The sequence below is a fragment of the Typopeltis vanoorti genome, chromosome 17 (assembly GCF_054136105.1).
Source record: "Typopeltis vanoorti isolate ZY-2024b chromosome 17, IOZ_Tvanoo_1.0, whole genome shotgun sequence".
NCBI classification, from domain to species: Eukaryota; Metazoa; Arthropoda; class Arachnida; order Uropygi; family Thelyphonidae; genus Typopeltis; species Typopeltis vanoorti.
In genome coordinates this window covers 89,149,920-89,172,645 of record NC_143565.1, presented here as the reverse complement: position 1 = coordinate 89,172,645, position 22,726 = coordinate 89,149,920, and the positions used below count along the sequence as shown (strand labels likewise).

General features: G+C 37.8%; 1 protein-coding gene across 5 annotated transcripts in view; it reads right to left on the bottom strand.

The window, feature by feature from the left end:
* LOC150097613 (papilin-like) overlaps positions 1–22,726 on the bottom strand; it is a 1,184,257-nt gene that overhangs the window by 582,773 nt on the left and 578,758 nt on the right. The window lies entirely within an intron of this gene.

The following is a 22,726-nucleotide window of genomic DNA, read 5'->3' as shown; positions in this document are numbered from 1 at the left end:
AGTACATTTTTTGTTAAAATTCACACATATAATGATTTTCCTTCAACATTTTTATTTACTTATTAAATTTAATTAAGAATTGAAATATTTAATATAAGTATTATGTTAATTGCATTGATAACACTAATTTGCTATATTTTTTCACTTGGTTATGAATTAAATTAAAAATGCCTTGAAATTATATTCTTGTTTAATCCTTTATCCAAGTGTATGCAAACAAAGCTTACTTGTGAAGTATCTTCATGACTAAGCTACTTGTATATAGAAGCTAATGATTTCATATCAGTTGGTCTGGTTCTCAATGAAACCAGTCTCCCACTGAAACCAGTCTGGGAAGTGCCTTCCCATAATGAGTGACACTGTACACACCTGAAAGGATTGTGTTTTGTATTATGAGATACAAAGGTAATTAACATGGACAAGTTAGTTGTGAAGATACTTCAAGTCAGTGGCGCACTCAGGATTTAATCTTGGAGGGGGCTGAGCGCTCAGGATTTAACCTTTGGGGGGGAGGGCAAGTTGAGTAGACGTTTTGCGAATACACACTACACATCGCATACGACCTATAACTGAACATCTGCAGTGATCGCTAATTCATAAGTAGCACACAACATAAATAAAAAAAAATGAATTTTAATTAGAGGAAAAGATTTTTGGAAATTTTTCTAGTGTTTTTTCCTTTTCTTTGGGGGGTGCCCGGGGCCCCTTGGCCCCCCCCCCACTGGGTGCGCCACTGCTTCAAGTGCAATTTTTTTTTGCTCACATTTGGATAAAGGACTAAACCAAGAATATAATTCTTGGTATTTTTAATTTGCTTGTTTGTTAATTAATTTGAATTTATATATTTCTATCTTAATGATATAAATATCATTTGAATATAAAACAAATAAATAAAAAATATTCAAGACATTTTAGGTTGTTATTAAAAACAAAAAACAATGCTTGCAATCTCATAGAATGAATATAAAGAACAATGGATTACTTTTATCCAATACTGGCTATCTTTCAAGAAAGAGTAAGGGACATCTATATTAAAATCTCAACATAAATTAAGTAACATAATTTCAATGATAGCAAATATTAACTTGATCATTGATCCGGGATTCAGACTATAGAATAGACTAAAAAAAAGTAGAAAGTTAATTATTAGATATACGAAGAGCCAAAGGCTTCAATTCGGTGACATATGACTTGTTTAAGTTAAGGGATATTACATCCCATATCGTTTCTTAGCCGAATAAGAAACTCAAAGATTTTCATGCCGAATATAGTAGAAACTATATAAGTTCGGCGATTCCAAGCGTAAGCAAATACCTGGATACTGCAGCAACTGACCCTTAAGGTAGTGCAAGCTGAGGCAACTCATGTCAACGGTGGAGCAAGCTCCAATCACTATTCTTGATATTTACCCATAATGTGAACTTAGCTCCTAGAAGCTGTATTACTGTTCTACATTGACCTTCTCTCATAATGTAGAACAGTAATACAGCTCCTAGGAGCTAAGTTCACATTATGGGTAAATATCAAGAATAGTGATTGGAACTTGCTCCACCTTTGATATGAGTTGCCACTGCTTGCACTACCTTAAGGGTCAGTTGCTGCAGTATCCAGGTATTTGCTTACGCTTGGAATCGCCGAATTTATATAGTTTCTACTATATTCGGCATGAAACTCTTTGAGTTTCTTATTCGGCTAAGAAACGATATGGGATGTAATATCCCTTAACGTAAACAAGTAGAAAGTTAATACCAGTAGCTGAGAAGAGAATACTGTAGTAAAGGGATCTTTTTAAAATTAGAAATACTACCAGCAAATATAGTACACTGTAGGGAGAGCAATATAAGATAAGACCGAAAAGTTAAAAGTGGAAAGGCTGATGGATCAATAAAAATACAAATAAATGTTTAATATGAGATGGTGTGGAGGTTAAAGAAATAACTTAAAAATATGAAAAAATTAAGTATAATTTCTGGGAAATTCCCATGCTACTCCTCTAAAACACTATTAATATAATTAACGGCTATTTTAGCCTGTTTTTGTTTAGGAGTGTCCCTTATATTTAATACATTGGCTAACATAACTCAAAAGGGGTATATATATATAATTTAGGACATTACGGGCGAGTGTAGAAGTCAATTATGGCAGAATAAAAATGTTGAAAAATTATGTACATACCTTGATTTTGGTTTAAAGATGCCTTCTAAATCCAAGCTCTTGTGGAAGGGGGGGGGGGGGGGGAAAGAGAGAGAAAGAACATGGGGATGTACTTGGAACATGGGAAATAAGTTTGGGAACCCGGGTTACTATTAATAATATATATATAAATATATATATATTATTTTGTTGTGGGGAGAGGGGGGGGGAAAGAAGGGGAAGGGTATCCTTATGTGGAAACTGGGACAAGGGTTTACGGGGTGTGGACCGTTTCGGTCATCATCTGACCATCGTCGGAACTTTGTGGGAATGACTGTAGGGCTATGTCAAGGCTGCAAGATTTATCTGCCAAATTTGGGCATTTGTTGTCGCTAAATGGCCGGAGGCGTGGCTTAATTTGTAAGTTTTGGATCGTCCAACATTCGGAAATTAGGTAGGGGCGGTGGACGTTGATAGAATTTCCATCACATTTTATGGCAATAGTTTCGGATATTCTAAGCAAACAAGAAAACGAAACGATGCTTAGAATATCCGAAACTATTGCCATAAAATGTGATGGAAATTCTATCAACGTCCACCGCCCCTACCTAATTTCCGAATGTTGGATGATCCAAAACTTACAAATTAAGCCACGCCTCCGGCCATTTAGCGACAACAAATGCCCAAATTTGGCAGACACATCTTGCAGCCTTGACATAGCCCTACAGTCATTCTCACAAAGTTCCAACGATTGTCAGTCGATGACCGAAACAGTCCACACCCTGTAAACCTTTGCCCCAGTTTCCACATAAGGATACCCTTCCCCTTCTTCCCCCCCCTCTCCCCACATCTTTCCCTCTCTTCCCCCCCCCCCTTCCACAAGAGCTTGGATTTAGAAGGCATCTTTAAACCAAAATCAAGGTATGTACATAATTTTTCAACATTTTTATTCTGCCATAATTGCCTTCTACACTCGCCCGTAATGTCCTAAATTATATATATATACCCCTTTTGAGTTATGTTAGCCAATGTATTAAATATAAGGGACACTCCTAAACAAAAACAGGCTAAAATAGCCGTTAATTATATTAATGAAAAAATTATATTGTGGGAAGGGGGGAAGGTTCTCTAATAAAGATAATCAGTCTTTATAGAGACAGAGAAAATAAATTAAGAATATTATGTTGAAAAATATTTTGTGATAAAGGATATTTTATGAAAGAGAAAAAGATAAAAATGTTGGCTAGCGGACCAAATCTCACCATCAGAGTGAAGCACTACTAATGTCCCAATAAAAGTGTTTTGGTGAGAAGATTTTGATAATTTATTATTATTATTATGTGACACCTCCAGGGAGTCCAAGGACTCATTGAAAGAGGGCACCTACTCTACATCTCTCTGTCTCCAGCACTCAATCCACCAACTACAATGGACCGAAACTACACCAAAGCCATCTAGGCTTTTCATAGACTGCCACATGACAAACTCTTAAATATGAAACAGATGGGATTGGATAATAGACTTCTGTGTTGGATCAGTGACTGGCTGTCAGATAGGTATCAGAAAGTTGTATATGGGAGGGGGGGGCGCAGTAAAGAGAAAGGTCACCAGTGGTATGCCACAGGAGTCAGTTTTGGAGCCATTGTTGTTCAATTTGTATGTTAATAATATTGGATTTAACTAGTGATATCCAGCTGTTTGCAGATGATGCAAAACTGGGGAGAGCAATGCACAGTCAGGCTGATGTTAATGCCTTACAAGAGGACTTGAATAGATTGCATCAATAGGCAGGTAAGTGGAACTGTCAGTTCAATATTGCCAAGTGTAAGGTTTTCAGATTTGGTAAGCAACGATGGGATGCAAAGTATACACTTGGTGGAGAAACTTTAACAGAAGTAGAGGAGATAAGAGATCTAGGAGTGATGGTGGACAAGGACCTGAAATTCAGGGGTTACAATGCACAAGTTGTGAAGACATCACATAAAATAATGGCAATGATGCAGAGAGCCCTGACATGCAGAAATAGAGAGGTTATGATTCCATTGTATAAGGCCTTGATCAGGCCTCATATGGTTTACTGTGCACAGATTTGGTCACCACGTTTTCATGGTGACGAGGATATGTTGGAAAGGGTACAGAGAAGATTCACAAAGGTAGTCAGTGATCTTTGGAATGTGGAGTATGTGGACAGATTGAGAGAATGTAGGCTGCAGAGCCTCGTGAAAGGAGAAAAGGGGGGGGGGGGTATGATAGAGACATATAAGCTGGTCAGGGGTTGTTATCAGGTAGACATGGAAGAGATTTTTCATAGAATGGGAGAGGGGAGTAGAACAAGAGGCCATTGCTGTATAAGGAGGGTGTGAAGCAAAGGAATGAGAAGCAGATTCTTTGTATGGAGAGTGGTTGGTGAGTGGAATGCATTGCCTGAGTGTGTTGTGGATGTGGACACATTGAATCAGTTTAAGACGTGGTTGGATGAGCATTGTATGCAATAGTGAGTATCTCCCACAATGAGTCTCTGACTCCATGGAGGTCAAATGTTGGTAATAATGATAATCTACCACCCATCACTAGCATTTCCACAGAAAATCACAAATATCCATGCCCTTGATGGATTCAAACCTGCAGCCTTTTGGCTGGAGAGAGGATACACTAACCACTCGCCCAACCAGGCTGGCAATAAAATAATGGGGCACAATAAAATAAAAATGGATTTCCTAAGTTTAATGACAGACAGTGAAAGTATATTGCTAGCAATAAAAAAACTAAAGCATTCAGTTATTCCCAATTTGATCCTGAGAGAGATAGGGGAGTGTATGTTTCATAAACAATGATATAGGAAATGATTTGAGGGAAATGTTCAGCTGTTTGCTGATGATGCAAACTTGGGAATAATGACAGTGATTGAAGGTGATGTAGAGATCCTGCAGATGACTTGAACAGACTGGCAGTATGGACAAATGTAAATGGATTCCAGTTTTACACCACACCTCCATGGAATAAAAAGACATTGCAGGAGGCAAACACTGTTATACACAAGCCCATCTATGGTGCTTTAAACTCATTCAATGCATCTGCATTCACCACCATGTCAGGAAATGCATTCCACTCACCAACCACTCTAATGCAAAGACAATGCTCCTTATGCATGTGCTCACACCCTCCATATACAGCTTCCCCTTGTTCTATCCCCTTCTTCCATTCTACAAAAAATTTCTTCCACATTAGTATGGTAACAACCCTTTAGAAACTTAAATGTCTCGATCATATCCTCTCTCTTCATCCTATTCACAAAGCTTTGCAAACTGCATTCACTCAATCTGTCCTTATATTCCAATTCTAGTACATAAACAAATTTTTAAAAACCCGATCGTCTTTCAAAAATCCATGCTGACAAGTACAAAGATATAATTTGTATATCATCCAGGTGGTGACATTGCAGGAATGGAAGAACCAACAGCTTATACTGGAATTGTGATGAATGAAGTAGAGGTAAATTGTCTATTACAGAACCTCGATGTCAATACATCTGTGGGATTGGATGGTATACCAGCTCGTGTCGTACGTGAAGCGGCTAAAGAATTGTCAGTGCCCTTGACCATTTTGTTTAATTTGAGCCTTGGGTCTGGGTCAGTCCCAAGGGGGTGGAAAGAGGGGGGGAAATAGTTCCGCTGCATAAAGGTGGTTCCAAGATTGCTTTCAAAATTACCGGCCAATCAGCATAACAGGAATTGTTATCAAGGTCTTGGAGAAAATAGTCAAGAGGAAAATACAAGATTGGATAGATGAAAATGGGATACTGTATCGGGGACAGCATGGTTTTGTGAAGGGTAGGTCATGCCTCAGTAACTTGCTCACGTATTATAACACAGTGATGGCTGAACTGGATAAGGGTAATGGGTGTACAGTGATTCTACTGGACCTTGCTAAGGCCTTTGACAGGATACCAAATGGAATTCTAATCAGTAAAATGCAGCATATGGGAATGGATATAGGGTTGGTGAGATGGATAGTAGGGTGGTTGATGGAGAGATATCAGAGAGTGGTTTATTCAGGAGCAGAGTCCACAAGATGGCCTGTGACTAGTGGTGTCCCACAAGGATATGTTCTTGGACCACTGCTGTTTAATTTGTTCATTAATGATATAGGAAAGGATCTGAGAGGAACAGTTCATTTGTTTGCAGATGATGCAAAGTTGGGTAGGGCAATAGTGAATGCAGATGATATCAAAATTTTGCAGGATGATTTGGATAGATTGGAGGTCTCAGCTAAGGAGAATGGATGTCAATTTAATGTGGCAAAATGTAAGGTTATACATTTTGGGGTGAAAAGATTAGCAGCAGTTTACTACATTGGTGGAACTGTACTCCAGGAAATTGATGAGGTATGAGATTTAGGAGTGTTGGTGGATAAGGAGTTGAAGTTTAGTGGGCACATTGCAAAAGTGGCCAAATCAGCTCATCAAATCACTTGGTTGCTGAAGAATACGTTGACAAGCAGAGACAAGCATGTTATTGTTCCTCTGTATCGAGCCTTGATAAGACCCCATCTCGACTACTGTGCCCAGATTTGGTCACCTAGGTTTCTTCTTGATGGGGAGGAGGTGGAGAAGATCCAGAGGCAAGTGACCAAGATGATAGCAGGTCTGTGGAATGAACCTTATGAGAACAGGTTGAGTATTTGTGGGTTGCAAAAATTGGTTGATAAGCAGAGGAGGGGAGATATGATTGAGACATTCAAATTACTAAAGGGTTTCTATAAAATTAATTCAGAAGATATTTTTGAGAACAGGACTGGTTGTGGGAGGACTAGGGGACATCCATGGAAGCTGGGCAAGAGTGTGGTTAGTAAGGGTGTTAGAGCCTTGCTCTTTTACTTTTAGAGTGGTGAATGAGTGGAATGGGCTGCCAGAGTCTGTGGTGGGTGCTGTGACAGTGAATGAGTTTAAGGCAAGGTATGATAGATACTGTATGAATGTCGAATAGTTGTGATGAACATGATTTGGGGCCTCCCTCGATGAGTCTAAGGACTCCCTCTAGTTGCCCGTAATAATAATAATAATTTGGTGCCTTAGCCTTATCACCACCTTTGTGAAGTGGAACAATTGTGCCTTCTTTCCACTCCTTTGGGACTTGTGTTGTTGCAAGACTCTTGTTAAACAGGCAGGCCAAGGCTGATGCTAACTCCTTGGAATATTCCCTTATGTGGTGATATGCCATCAAATCCTATTGCCTTATTGACATCTAGCTTACCTAACTCCTCATATACCTCTTCCTCACTCACCATTAAGTCTTCTCTCATTTCATTCTCAATACTTGAACTTCTGATTCCACACTGAGGATGAAACATCCTAAGCAACTATTCATTGAACACCTCGACTATGTCCTTTGAAGCAGCCACCAATCTCCCACTTTTTCATTAACAGCATCTTACCATAATCATTCATCCTTCTACCTGTCACATAATGAATAAACTCACAAGGGTTTAGTTGGCCTGATTTTCTAATTTCTGCTCGTATTGCACTTTTGTTGTCATACTAACTGAATTACTCTCCTGGCATGCTCTTTATACTCTTCAAGCAACTGATTATTAAGATTATTCATCTTGTGCTGCCTCCAAAGTGACTTCTTCTTCCAGATTTCATGTTTTATCCCCTTGTTCATCCATTTTACACTTATCTTATTCAGCCTTTTGACCTTCAGAATATATTCACACATTGATGCTGTTATATATTTCTTTGCCAGTTCCCAAGCAGTATTTTTTCCTTACTGTTCAAATCCTCATTGCATGCTATAGATCCAAGTTCTCTCCTAAGCTTCTCATAATCACCAGCCTTGTAATTCCACATATATCCAGAACCCATGTGGTCACTTCATGATTGCTCTCACCAACTAGAGGGAAGTGTGAAACACCACTCACAATTACATCCTATGATGAAATGATAAGATCCAAAACTCGTGATCCTCACGTGCTCTCCTTTACATGCAGCCTGAGATAATGGTTTCTGAATAACTGAAGAAATTAATTTTCCTTATTCCAATCTATACTGCCATAATTAAAATCAACCATATATAAATATATATATACACGTTAAAGATACCAAGCTATTTTAAACCTGGTTTTACTCCATTGTATTTTACTCCATCATAATTAAGATTAGTGATCAGAGCTTATTCTACTTTTACCATGAGTTTCCTTGGTCTTGCACTATATGCAGGGTCAGCTAGACTTGCAACACTTGCAGGTGCAAACTTGACTTGTTTGTCTGTTTGCTTACTTGGGCAATTAGAGTAAAACCAGGTTTAAAATAGCTTGGTATCTTTTACATTTATTATACCCAAGGTAAATTACTTTCTACATATATATATACCTATAAATACATGCAATTAAATCATGCAGTTCTCACAATATAAATGCACTAAACTGAAACTGGTAATTTGAAACAGCATACATTTACACTAACTTACACAAAATTCTACAGAACATATGTATGGATATACTGATGGTCTACATACACAGTATATAAGTTTTTATGAAATTTTTATATAAATTTATAATCATCATCATCATCATCAAGGGAGGGGGGGTTAAGGGTCAAAGCTGTATAGCAGAGAGGAGAGAAATGCACCAAAATAGACGAATCTTTGCAAAAGCTACTTATCAAACTTAACCAGCGGTTGTTCTGTTCGCTGTGCCTCCCTTCAGTAAAACAACTTCTGAACATAGGTAAACGTGTCAAAAACCTCAAACAGCACATCGATGCTTTGAACAAAACTTTTACCTCCAAAATACATGCAGTGGAAGCTAAGCTCGAACAAATTGATGAAGAGCGCAATACAAGATGACCTCTCCCAGCAAATGAACTGTGATCTAATTGCCTCAACGGCAAATGACTTGATGGAGACCAAAAACAAAAAATTATACGCTGTTATTTTGAACTTTTCCAATGGAAAATGGAAAATCATTAAAAGGAGACATCAACAAACTAGCTGAAGAATGCAACATCGATTCTAAGAATATCGTCAGGTGCCATTGTTTCCGGCCTATAAATAAAAGAAAGGACAGAACGAACTTTCCATGCCGACAAACACATCAAAACTAATAACAGCGATCAACAACAAGTTCAAAGACACTTGTCCCCCAATCATGCATATGTGCTCGACTAGATTTATCATTTGCACAAAGGGAACAAAGATGCCAGCTTCGAAGACAACTTGAAAAAAAATGTCAAAATGGTTACAACAGTTGGATCATCGATGACAGACAAGTTAAATTGGTGCAAAAATCAAGTGATGCTGCTAGCAACATCACTTGATTGATGTCCACCATGAAGACCAGTATGCAGCACTGCATAGGAAATGTGCAAAACCCTCAGGGTCAAACATATGACTCACAAAACCCTACATATCGACTTCACCAACATCCATGGCCTAAACTCCAACCTTAATAGTGTCCACTACCACCTTCAGTCTACCAAACCCTGCCTACTCTTTCTGGCAGAAACTCAAATCTCCCCCTCCCCCAAGCACTATTTATCTCAACTTTCCAAACTACTCAATTTTTAGCAACTTTCGTCCCAAGGGTTGTGTCTGCACATCCATCTGCTTTGACATACCTTGCCAGAGAGCAACCAACCTAGAATCACCCTTCTGTGTGTATCACTTCCCCCCAATGCAAGCAACCACTATGAACACTTGAATTTTCTCTCCTTAAAAATTGATTTTCTCCAATACCTTTCCCAACAACGAAATTATTCTCCTAGGAGATTTTAATGTCCACAACATTAGCTGGCTTTCCTCCTCCAGTTGCACAGATCTTTTAAATTGTATTTTTAAAAAAAAATACAATTTACAGTCATTTAAATCAAATGTAAACAAGTTCCTCCTTTCCCAACCCACTACCCATACACGGTACTAATGTACTATAGGTTGATCAACCAACCTGTTGTGTATGGATACAACAACATAAAAAATTAATTAATTAATTTAAAAAAAGGCAAATACCTGTTGATTTTCTGCTCACTCAGGACATGGACTGGTTATTACTAACAAAATGTTTCAACATAAAAATGTGCACAAATTCACAAGGAGAGAAGAGGAAAGTGATGTTTTCTCATTGGTGCAGGACACTAGAGTGTACAAAGGAGTTGAAATTGGAAGTGATCACCATTTAGTCTTCAGCAGGATAAAACTGAATTTTATATTGAAAAGAAGAATATGTAAGAAAGTTTTAAAGCAAATAAAAGTTGACCAGCTCTCAGATGTGAACTGCAGACTAAAATACACAAACATTATTCAACAAAAATTAAAGAGTTTGAGAACAGGAACCAAACCTTGGATATTCAGTGACAAATCCTGAAGAAAACATTGACCTGACAGCCAGAGAGGCATGTGGTGAGGTTGTTTGCAAGGATAGAGAAATATCTGGAGCAGAGTACGTGGGCAAAGAGGGCAGTGATGTCGGACAGAAATATTTAGCAGACAAAATATGAATGGAAACATCATACACATTAAACTCTAATAACAACCAAGTTGCAACCTAACCAAAACAGAAAAACTGGCTGTTAAATCCTTAAAAAAAATAACAAGCACATTTTGATTACAAAAGCAGATAAAGGTAATGCTTTGTCATCAATCGGACAGCATACCTAGAAAAAATGAACCATTTGTTATCTGACCACAACACGTGCCAAGTGGTGAACTACAACCCTACAAACCACACCAAAAAGAAAACAACAGAATTAATCAAATTGGTGATCACATGGCCAGAAAAACAACCAAGACACTAATATCGCATTATGCCTGCGCTCAGGGGTGGCCATCTCGAGGGTGCACCGGGTGCAATGCACCTGGGCCCCACAATCGAGTGGGCACAGTCGGTACACATTTGCAGAAACGTATTACATTTCGAATGTGTTTTTTTTGTTTTCCTGTGCCAAATCATTTGCAGGTAAGAGGTTTTACAATACGTTTATTTCGAATCCTTTAATTTTTACCTTTGAAAAATATTTTAGGGCCCCAAAAAGTTTCTTGCACCCAGGCCCTTTATAGAGAAGACTGGCCCTGCCTGTGCTCCCAGAATTTATGGCCTGCTGAAAATACACAAAATAAACACACCACTATAGTTGGAGGGATTGACAGCCCTAATTATCACTTAGACAAGAAATTAGCAGCCACACTCAAAAAGTTGGTAGGTCACTCCCCCTCCTACATAAAAAATACACAACACTTTATAAACAAAATTAGAAATATCACACTCAACGATGAAGATTTATTAATCAGCTTTGACATAACTGCCCTTTTCACTAATGTCCCAATCAATGATACTATTATTCTCTTACAGAACATATTTCTGTCCGACATCATTGCCCTTTTTACGCACATACTCCACTTTGGATATTTCTTGTGGCAAAATAATTTTTACCTGCAAAAAAAAATTGTATGCCCATGGGATCACCCCCCCCCTCCCCACCAATAGGGAAGACTTTGAACAACGAGCTCTGGATTCAGACATCCTAAAGTCCAAAGTCTGGTATAGATATCTTAACCATTTGGCCCCACGGCCACAAAACTTTAACTATATTCCTAAGCCACCTGAACAAACAACACAAACATATCCAATTCACCTTTGAAATCGAAAACAAACTCTCTTCCTTTTCTAGACCAACTCATCACATGTCTTCCCTCAGGCTGTCTCTCCTTCACAGTCTACTGAAAACCTACACACACACACACACACACACACACACTGGCCAATACATATATATACAAATTCATACCACCATCCAACACAAAGCCCTAACAATTTGCTCTAATGAACAAGCTCCGAACCAAGAATTCGAAATCATTAAACAAACATTTGTAAAAAATGGCTACAAAAAAAAAAACGGTTCACAAAATCCTCCATAAAAATGCCAGTAAAAACAAAAAAAAGATTACAAAAATGCCATAGCCATACCCTATATCAGAGGCATTTCAGAAAAAATAGACAGAATACTACTCAAATACAACATTAAGACGACCTTCAAACCCCTAACAAAATTAAGAAATTTACTTAGCTCTTCCAAAGATCCTCTTCCATTCCTGGCCCACCCAGAGGTTTACAAATTCCAATGTACCTGTAACCTACCTTACATAGGGGAAACGAGATGCACTATCCTGATCAGAAAAGATGAACACAAATGACACATTAAATACCTCCACTTTGGTAAAACAGTCCTATCAGGCCATGCACTTCAAACATGCCACAGGATTGACTGGAAAGACACCAAGTCCCTACACCACACCAAAACCTGGTTTGAGAGAAAATTCAAAGAAGCTTGTGAAATGCTAAACATTATCCAAATCTGAACAAAAATGATGGAGTAATCATTCCAAGAATGTGGAGTATCCATCTGCAACCCTTATAGTGAACAAGCCTATAAGAAAATCACAATACGAAAGGTCTTCAGAAATGTTTAATGTAGTCTCGTTTTTAAATTATTTGTATTTTAATTTTTATTATTTTTTTTATTTTAATTTATTTTATTTAATTAATTTTTTTTTTCATAAGAGTTCGCTTTTTTCCACAAGAAAACACTTGACCAAAGACTAGAAATCGCAGATATGAGAGTTCTGAAAAGATTAGGGGCATGAACAGATGGCCTAAATGGCAATATTAAAAATTAGGATATTAGGAAAGAACTTGACATTGTTAGCATGCAGAAATGTGTTAGCAGAGCTAATCTCAGGTGGTATGGTCACTTAAACAGAATGGGAGAGGAAAGATTGTTATTATTATTATTATTACTATTACCCAAGACCTCATGGAGTCAAAGACTCATCTGGGAGGTCCTTTTATCACACATGCAATTCATCATACTGCACTTTGAACACATTGAAACTCCCTGCAGACACCACACTCTCAGGCAAGGCATTCCAATCATTTACAACTCTACATGAAAAAAACCTGCCTCTCACTCCCCTACTCACACCCTCTTTATACAGTTTCCAGGGATGAACTCTGGTTCTTCCCCCTTATCTCCCACTATTCTCTGTAGAACTTCTCAAACACTCATCCTATAACAACCCGTTACCAACTTGTAGATCTCTATCATATCTCCCCTCATCCTCCTGTCCACCAGACTCTGCAAATTGAATCTCCTCAATCTTTCCTCATGCTCGACATTCCAGAGGTCAGAAACTACCTTAGTCAGTCTCCTTTGGACCCTTTCCAACATCTCTTCATCCTTCTGAAAACCACGTGACAAATCTGGGCACAATAGCCCATGTGTGGCCTAATCAAAGCCTCATACAACGGAACAAGAATATCCCTACTTCTACACGTCAGTGTCTTCTGCATCATTCATAGAAGCCTTTGTATTGTCTTCACAATTTTGGCTATGTGTCCCCTAAATTTCAGATCCTTATCTACTATCACCCCCAGATCTCTTATTTCTTCCACCTCCAACAATGCATCCTCACCAAGCATAAATTCTGCATTCCATCTTTGTTTTCCAAATTTTAAAACCTTACATTTTGCAACATTGAACTCACATCCCCATTTCCATGCCCAATCACTCAATTTATTCTCAAGTCTTCCTGCAAGGTCACAACATCTTCACTACTCTTCATGGTTCGTCCCAACTTTGCATCATCTGCAAACAACTGAATATCTCCATCCAAATCTTCACCTATATCATTAACATACAAATTAAACAGTAATGGCACTAAACCAGATCCCTGAGGCACTCCACTAGTGACCTTCCTTTTCCTGGATATCACATCCCCATACACAACTTGTTGATACCTATCAGATAGCCAGTCTCCAATCCAATGCACTAATCTAATATCCAACCCCATCTGCTCTAGTTTGACTGTCAACTTATCATGAGGTACTCTATCAAAAGCTTTTGCAAAATCCAAGTATATTACTGTGCATCCTTCTCCTCTGTCCAAGGAAGCAGTCACTTTATTGTAATAAGTAAGTAGATTACTAAAACATGACCTCCCTTTAGCAAATCCATGCTGTCCATCAAAGATTATACCATTGTTGTCAACCCAACTCTGGATCCTAGTTCTCACAAGCTTCTCCAACAACTTAACCACAACACCTGACAGACAGATAGGCTTATAGTTTGATGCTTGAGTTCGATCACCTCCTTTATGAAGTGGCACAATCTTGCCCTCCTTCCACTCCTTAGGGACTTGACCGAGTGCAAGACTCGTATTAAAAAAATATGTCAGGACAGGTGTCAACTCTCTGGCACATTCTTTCAGAATACGTGGCGATATATTATCAAGTCCCACAGCCTTATTAACATCTAGTTTACTCCAAGGAAGCAGTCACTTTATTGTAATAAGTAAGTAGATTACTAAAACATGACCTCCCTTTAGCAAATCCATGCTGTCCATCAAAGATTATACCATTGTTGTCAACCCAACCCCATACACCTCTTGCTCACTTACATTCAGTCTCTCCTCCCCCATCATCTACTACTCTCAATCTCTCCATGAAGTCACATTCACAAGATTGAAAGACCTGTATGAACTGCTCATTAAGTATCTCCACCACACATTCAGCAACAGCTGTCTTTATACCATTTTCTCCAATCAATGTCATCCTTCCATACTCTTCCAGGTTGACAGGAAAAAGACCAAGAGGAAGACTAAGATATACGTGGATTGATACAGTAAAAAGTGCTTTAGAAGATAAAAATATAAGATCTGGTAATGTTGGAATCTTGACAGGTAACAGACTGATTTGGAGGAAAATTGTAGATAGGAAGTTAGTAATGATGTAAGTTTTTCATGTAGTACTCATATCCCGTATAACCCTTGAGGGTATGTGTCAAGAATCTGATCAACATCATCAAAATTCCTGAGATGTATTCTCCAGGGAATGTTCAGGATTTTATGATAGCACTACACTACATGAAAAAAACTACATCATTGCCAACTTCGTATCATCATTCTAGTAGCAAGGCTTATACGTTGGTCATACATAACTGGTAATCAGCTTATGGAATTAACAATGCATATAAAGTATATTAATTAAAGGCAACTTTAATGAATAACTTCAATTTTTCTGCAACGTCACATTGCCATCTTCAGGAACATAAAAATATGGTATGTGCATGCAGGCACTAACAAAAGCAAATGAGGAAGAAGGCAAGAAACTAATATTGTTCCTAAAGTCCTAATGTGAATCACTTCAATATTTGGCAACGTCACGTTGCCATCTTCAGGTACATAAAAAATTAATATCCTTTATATGTGTTGTTAATTCCATAAGCTAATTACCAGTTCCTATCAACAATTTTCCTAAAAATTAATCTGTTATCTGTTAAAACTACAATAATATCAGAGCTGACATTTCTGTCTTCTAAGGTGCTTCTTACTGTATCAATCCATCTAGATCTTGGTCTTTCCCATGGTCTTTTTCCTGCCATCCTAGCAGAAATATACACTTCTTTTGCTAACATTTCCTCCCCAATTCTGTAAAAGTGACCATACCACCTGAGATTGGCTCCACTAACACATTCCTGTGTGTTAACAATGTCAAATTCTTTCTAATATCCCCCATTTTTAATATGATAACATCATTAATGTTATCTGCTCACTCTACTAATCTTTCTGTGAACACTCATATCATGGATTCCAGTCTTTTGTCAATTGTTTTATTTCTCACCCAGCACACAGATCCATAAGTTAAAATTGGTTTGAACACTATCTTACATACAGCTAGTTCAGTGTTTTGATTAATTTCTCTCTTATTCCATACAAATTTATTCAGTTGACTTCCTATTAGTGAGAGAAGAGGGATGGTATGATAGAGATGTGTAAGTTGGTAACAGGATGTTATAGGATTAACATTAAATAGGTTTTTTTCATAAAGTAATGGGAGATTGGAGGAGAACAAGAGGTCATCCCTGGAACCTGTATAAGGAGGATATGAGCAGGGGAGCAAGAAGCAGGATTTTTGAATGGAGAGTTGTGAATGATTGGAATGCATTACCTGAGAGCATAATGTGTACAGGAAAATTGAATGTGTTTAAGGCACATATGATGAACTGTATGTGTATAACAATAGGAGCCTCCTGCAATGAGTCTTTGACTCCTTGGGGTATTAGGATAATAATAATAATAATTATTATTATTATAATTGCAGCCATATTTATACAGTACCCACTACATCATAGCAGCAGGAGATTGGAATTGTATAGAAAACTTCACATTAGATAAATTAGGACACCCAGCAGTGGAAAAGCAGGATATGCACAGTTAAAATATGTACTGATAATGCTTAACTAGCAGACATATGGCAGATTCTGAGTTCTAATCTGCCATATGTCTGCCATATGCCATGAATCAAGGTATTGGTACCACTCTTGGTTGAGTTTATATCTCTTCTTCCCTTATAAATAGGATAATTCAGATAAAACATCTTGATATCAACACATCAAATAATAATCCAGTGTTACTTAAATTCAGCTGCATGGAGCAAGTAGAAATCAGTTCTGGACCATAGAGATTTCCAAAAAATTTCCCATTGATCTTTTCAACCAAACTCCAAACCCCTCTAGATCCTTGTTCTTCAACCTGGCGGTCTGCCAAAAATTTCCCAAAATTTCTTCATCTCTCAGAAACAATGCTCCAGCCACGTATATCAAATTTCTAACCTGTAAGCAGCAGCAGCAGATGTCACACTACCTAAAAATTATAATGTTATAACAGGCCCACAGGTGTAAAAAAGTTGAAGAACGCTGCTCTAGATAATATTATTCAAACTAGAATAATATTATTTAGAACTGGGGTGCATGGTTAAAATTCAAACAAGCAGTAAAACAGAATATGATTGAATATGGAAAGGAACAGGCTTTCCTCAAAGAAAAAAAATGGAAGAAATGCATAAATTGGCCACAATGTGCTTAATGTTGGTAAAGAGCTCTGGAAAAGATAAGCGCTGTTTTGTGTAATAATTGTTGATATTGCTTACCTTTTAGTATACTACTGTTTATTTTTGATAACATATTGTGTCTGCATGATTGTTGGTCTTGGATATTAGTTACTGACTTTTTTTTATTGAATTTTTGAATCTTGCCTTGAACGGAACACAGTGGCAGTATGCATGTGATCTAGATGAGCTGCAAATGGCACGACTAGGCGAGGAGTGCAAAAATCAAATGTCAATAATGATGTGGATTTTTTGAAAATGGTTCAATGTCATGAGTGCAATATATATGCATGGCGAAATGTGAAGTATGTGTTTGTGGAGAGATTGAATGGGAGACAAAGTTTAGATGTGTAGAAAATGAAATATTTCAATTGACTGTGAGTTAACAAATGCAAAACAAACTGAAGGAATGAAAGTTAGTGTAAATGAAAGAAATGGAATGAAAGCTGCTGAATGCAAGAATGAAGAGGAGAAAGTAAGTGATATGGGAGTGAAAGGAAGTATTAATGAGGAAATGGAAGTAAGTCGTGGCAGAAACAAGAGGTAGTGAGAATACTGGAGTGACAGAGAGTGAAATACTGGAATGCAAGATTAGAAAGAGTTATGCAAAATAAAAAATGAAATGAAGAATATGCAGAGTGATATTAGACATTTGATGAAAACAAATGAAAGTGTGCAAAAGAATAGAATGAAAGAAAAAAAGGATAAAAGAGGTGACCAGTGATTCAAGAATAGTACTGTCTGGAGATTCCATTGTTATAGAATTGGTTAATGAGAGAGTCTGTAAGGTCTACTATCCAGGAGGAAGAATGAGCAAGATAATTCATGCTTTGTACATGAGGAGGAAATGATTAAGAGAATTAGTGGTGGTTGTGGAGACAAATGATTTAAGTGGATATAAGGACAGATATCAGGAGATTATCGAGGAGAGTGAAAGTTAACAGTATAGTGGGAAAGGTTGTCAGGTTGTTGCTGAGGTATGACAATGATGAGTTGAGATGGAGAGACAGAATCATGAATAGTATGCTGTCTGACCTGTGTGAGGAGAAGGGAATGCAGTTTGTGGAAGTATGGCATGTATTGAAATAAGAGGTGAAGTAAAAAATCAGGAGAATGGTACTGAAAATAGTAAAGTACTTGGCAGTGGAAATAGTAGTAGTGTGAGAGATGAAGAGAGAGAGAATGGGAATGCAAGAGGAACAGGGAAACAGGGAAACAGGGGGGGGGGGGAAGGTTGACAGGGAGACATAGCATAGGGAGAGTTGATAATGGAAGTAGTAGTGGGGTAGGAAATCACAACCAAGTAGTTCAGATGGGATAGGTTATAGAACTAAAAGTGAACTGCTGTGTTTGTTTACAAATATCAGGAGTATTAGCAATAAGGTAAGTAAAATTGTTTTACTGATTCAGTTTATTCACTGCAAAATCATCGGAAGAAGTGAAACACGGTTGAATGCAGATGATCTCCTAACTGGAATAGGAATGGAAACATACAGTATTTTTCATTTAGCATGAAATCTGGAAAAAGAAGGCATTTTGGAGGCTGTGCAAGATGAATTATGGTAGTAATCAGTTGCATGATGAGGTGACCAGGAGAGTGGCTCAGTTGGTAAGGAAAACAAAAGTGCAGTACAAGCAGAAATTAGCAAATTAGGCAAAGAAAAACCCTACAGAGTTTTTTCGATGTGTGTGTGTGTGTGGAAGGAAGCATGATGACAGTAAGATGCTGTTAATAGACAAAAGTGGGAGATTGGTGGCTACTGGAGAGGACATATTTGAGGTGTTCAGTTAGCAGTTCGTGAAGATGTTTCATCCTAAGTGTGAAATCAGAAGCTCAAGTGTAGAGAATGAAATGAGAGAAGATTTAATGGTGAGTGAGCAAGAAGTATATGTGGAGGTAAGTAAGATATCAATAAGGCAATAGGACTTGATGACATATCACCAGATGTCTTAACGGAATGTTCCAAGAAGTTAGCATTAGTCTTGGCCTGCCTGCTTAACAAGAGTCTTGCAACAGCGCAATTCCCAAACGAGTGGAAGAAAGGCAAAACTGTTCTACTTCACAAACGTGGTGATAATGGTAAGGCAACAAATTATAGGCTGATCTGTATGTTTGGAGTTGTAGTTCTGAGATTGGAGAGGGTGGTGAGATATAGAATACAAAAGTGAGTTGATAACAGTGGTATTCTTTGTACTTGGCAACTATTGCCTGCCTTAGTTTTTCATTAACAGCAAACAACTGAATATCCCAGCTGAAATCTTTCCCTATATATCATTCATATATGATGATTGGCCCATACGACTTTTCAATTATGACCACTGCCCATTTATATGATGCTGCATTCCTTCATATGACAATTTTAGAAACATGGTGCTACCATCAGTCAATCAATGTGGAGTATATGTGAAATCCAACTTGTTTATGATGTTGCTGCTTGCTACATCTGTCTGTATTTTGGTGTTTTGCTATGCTTTATAAACTGTTTATAACTATTACTTTATTTATTGTTGTTAATAATGCAGATTCCAAAAATGTAATATAGTCTTGATGTTCTTCAATTATAATCAACGCAGAACAGCCAAGCTGTCGTAAATGATATGAGCAAGGTACTTGATAGTCACCAGTAAGGAAGGAGGTGGTAATGTATCTTTTGTTGATGTTTTGAAGGAAGCACATAGGTTTGATTTACCTTGTTCCGAGGTTCCTTTAAGATACTGTGAAATTCTTTTCACACTGAACTGTCGTCTGATAGCTTAGTTTTCCCTTTCAGTCATTTCTGCTGACTGTAGGTAACTTTGTAGGCATTGCCCATAAAGTAGGTGAGATTCCTGGTGAGATTTTTTACAGGGTAGTTCACCACTGCTTTTGCCAACCTCCCAATTTTATCCAGGCTCAGGAACTGGCATATGGCTGGGACATGTTCATGACTGTATCTGTGTGTGTGTGTGTGTGTGTGTTCACGGGGCCGGTTTGCCTGTTCTGGAGGATGAACAACCTGAGTCTCTGGGTGAAAAAAACCCCTACCTTCGTATAAGACCGGCTAACTCACCTTTAGTCGAAAGAGACCAGATAAAGGTTCCTCACATCACTGACGGGATCGAACCCAGGTCTTTCCGACCAAAGGGATTTGTCTATACTGACTGAGCGACGGAGGCTCTGTGGTCTGATAGAAAGATGATAATTATCAATATCATGAGGTTCATTTAGGAAGAAGGCAGAATAATTGGTAACAACATCTAAATTATGATTACAAAAACAGGTCCTATAGCATGCATATAATGTTATGTATCTCGGTCACAGCTATTCAGTAGGAGGAAACGCTATTAGAGTTCAGAGAATAATTGTTTAGTCTACTGTTCAGCTGTGACCAAGACACATATTATACACATGCTGTAGGACTCATTCTTATATTCATAATTTAAACATTGTTACCAATTCTTCTGCCTTCTCCCTGAATGAAGCTCATGACATATTGAGTGAAATATATAGGAGTAATAAATTCTATTTAGTTTTCTCTTACATGTATGAAGGCATTATTTAAAACATTATATTGCATTTGAATGGGTTTGATGTTAAACATTTGAACCATCACATTGTCGAGTCAGAGATTCAGTGTAAAGAGGATAAAGTAAGGAAGAATAATTTAAGAACGATAAATCAGGGAGTAAGAGCAAGAGAGGTTGTAGTAGGACAGTAAAAAAGATAAATGAATAGATGAAAAACTGGTAATAGAAATATAGAGAAAAATATGCAAGAGTAAGAAAGTAGATGAGACAAAATGAAGAAGAGTAGAACTTAAAATAAGACATGTCAGGGATATCAAATCAACTACTAAAAGAGCAACAGCATATAAGAAAATGGTCTTGAACAAAGGATATCACTTAGTGGCAAGAAAGGAATTATGGGGATAAGAGCAGAATGGATAACAGCTTATACACTGCTGTTCATACCTCTCCTGAAATGCATTCATTGAAAAAACAGTCATTACTCCTCTTGCTGGTAATGGATTTCATTCTGCATGTCATCGCATTTTCTGATTATAGTTATTCAACTTCTTGGGGTGAAACTCTTGTTTCCTTCTGCTCCCACTATGTATTGAAAAATATCTTCTGCATCTTAATTATATATCTATATATTGATATCAGACATGAGGGGGCGCTAGTGGGCCAAGTACAGCGGACGTGTTTTGAAGAGCTCCTGATTCAGATAAGTTTTTACTAGGAATAATTAAGTATATATGCGTAATTGTTTGAGTAAGAGTGGCTGTAAACGTTGTACGCTACCGGTATTATTAGTGTGGGTTTTTTTTTCTTGTCTAAACTAAATTACGAAATCGTTATTATTAGACCTAGTAACCGGCAGAGAGAAAAAAAAAAAAAATGGCGGCGGCATTGTCATTCCATGATTTGAATGTAGATTTCAGTCGTTTCGTTAAGTGTGAGGTCTGTTATATGTATTCCTTCGATTACATAAATGATTTGTGGATGTTTAGTGCGGATGGAAGAAGGGTGTGTGCGAAGTGTGACCTGAACGAAGAACTAATGAATGCGAATATGAAATTGATGACAGAAAGTGCTAGTACTGATTGTGTCGCGATTGCACGTTTGAAAGAAATGGATGGTGAGCAAGAGAAGCAAAAAAATGTTAAAAAATCAGGAAAAAAGAAAAAGAGCGATTTGACAACCGTAACGGATGTTAAAAGGGACGAAAGTGAGGTGGAAAGAAATGAAATTGAGAGAACGAATGAAAGTAGAACTTGCGTAATGCAGAAATCGCAAGTAAAAAAAATCGAAAGAATAAATGATGGCGAAAGTTCGACGCATGTTGGATCGAAAGTACTGAAACAAAGAAAGATGAATGACAGTAAAAGTGAGAAGAATGATAGCGAAAGTTGGACGCATGTTAGTCCGAAAGTACGGAAACAAAGAAGGATGAATGAGAGGGAATGTGAGAAGAGGGGGTCGAGAGTTAGAAAGTTAGAAAGATTTAATGATAGAGAGAATGTGTCGCGAGGTTCGGAAAGTGAATTAGATTGGATGAGGCAAGAAATGAAATGGATGCGGAATGAAATTAAGAGAATTCAGGTCAAAACTATTAAAATAAATCATGCTGGCATGAAAGAGTTAACGAAAGATGAGCGAGTGGCGTTGTATGGCGACTCCATTATTAAAGGTGTGCTAGAGGATAAAATGCACAAGGTATGTTTTCCAGGCGGTAAAATAAGTAGAGTGATTGCATTGGATATGAGGCGGGAGCGAGCAAAAGAGTTAATTGTATTAATTGGTACAAATGATTTGAGAGAGAACAAAGAGCATGTCAAAATGAATGTCAAGAGACTGCTTGGAAAGATAAAAGAGAATAGTGTGACAGGAAGGGTGGTCAGTGTGTTGCCTAGGTATGATTGTGGTGAAATGAGGCGGAGAGCAAGGATTATGAATGGTATTCTGGCTGAAATGTGTGAGGAGATGGGTGTACAGTTTGTTAATGTGTGGAATGAGTTTGAGGGACGAAGTGAGCTGTATGGGAGCGATGGACTGCATTTGAGTGGTTATGGTGTGAGTCGCTTGGAGAGACTGCTGCTGGAAGGTAGAGAAGTGAATAGAGAAAATGAATCAGATCGAGAGGGGAGTGATGTGGAAGAGCAGGAGAGTAAGACAG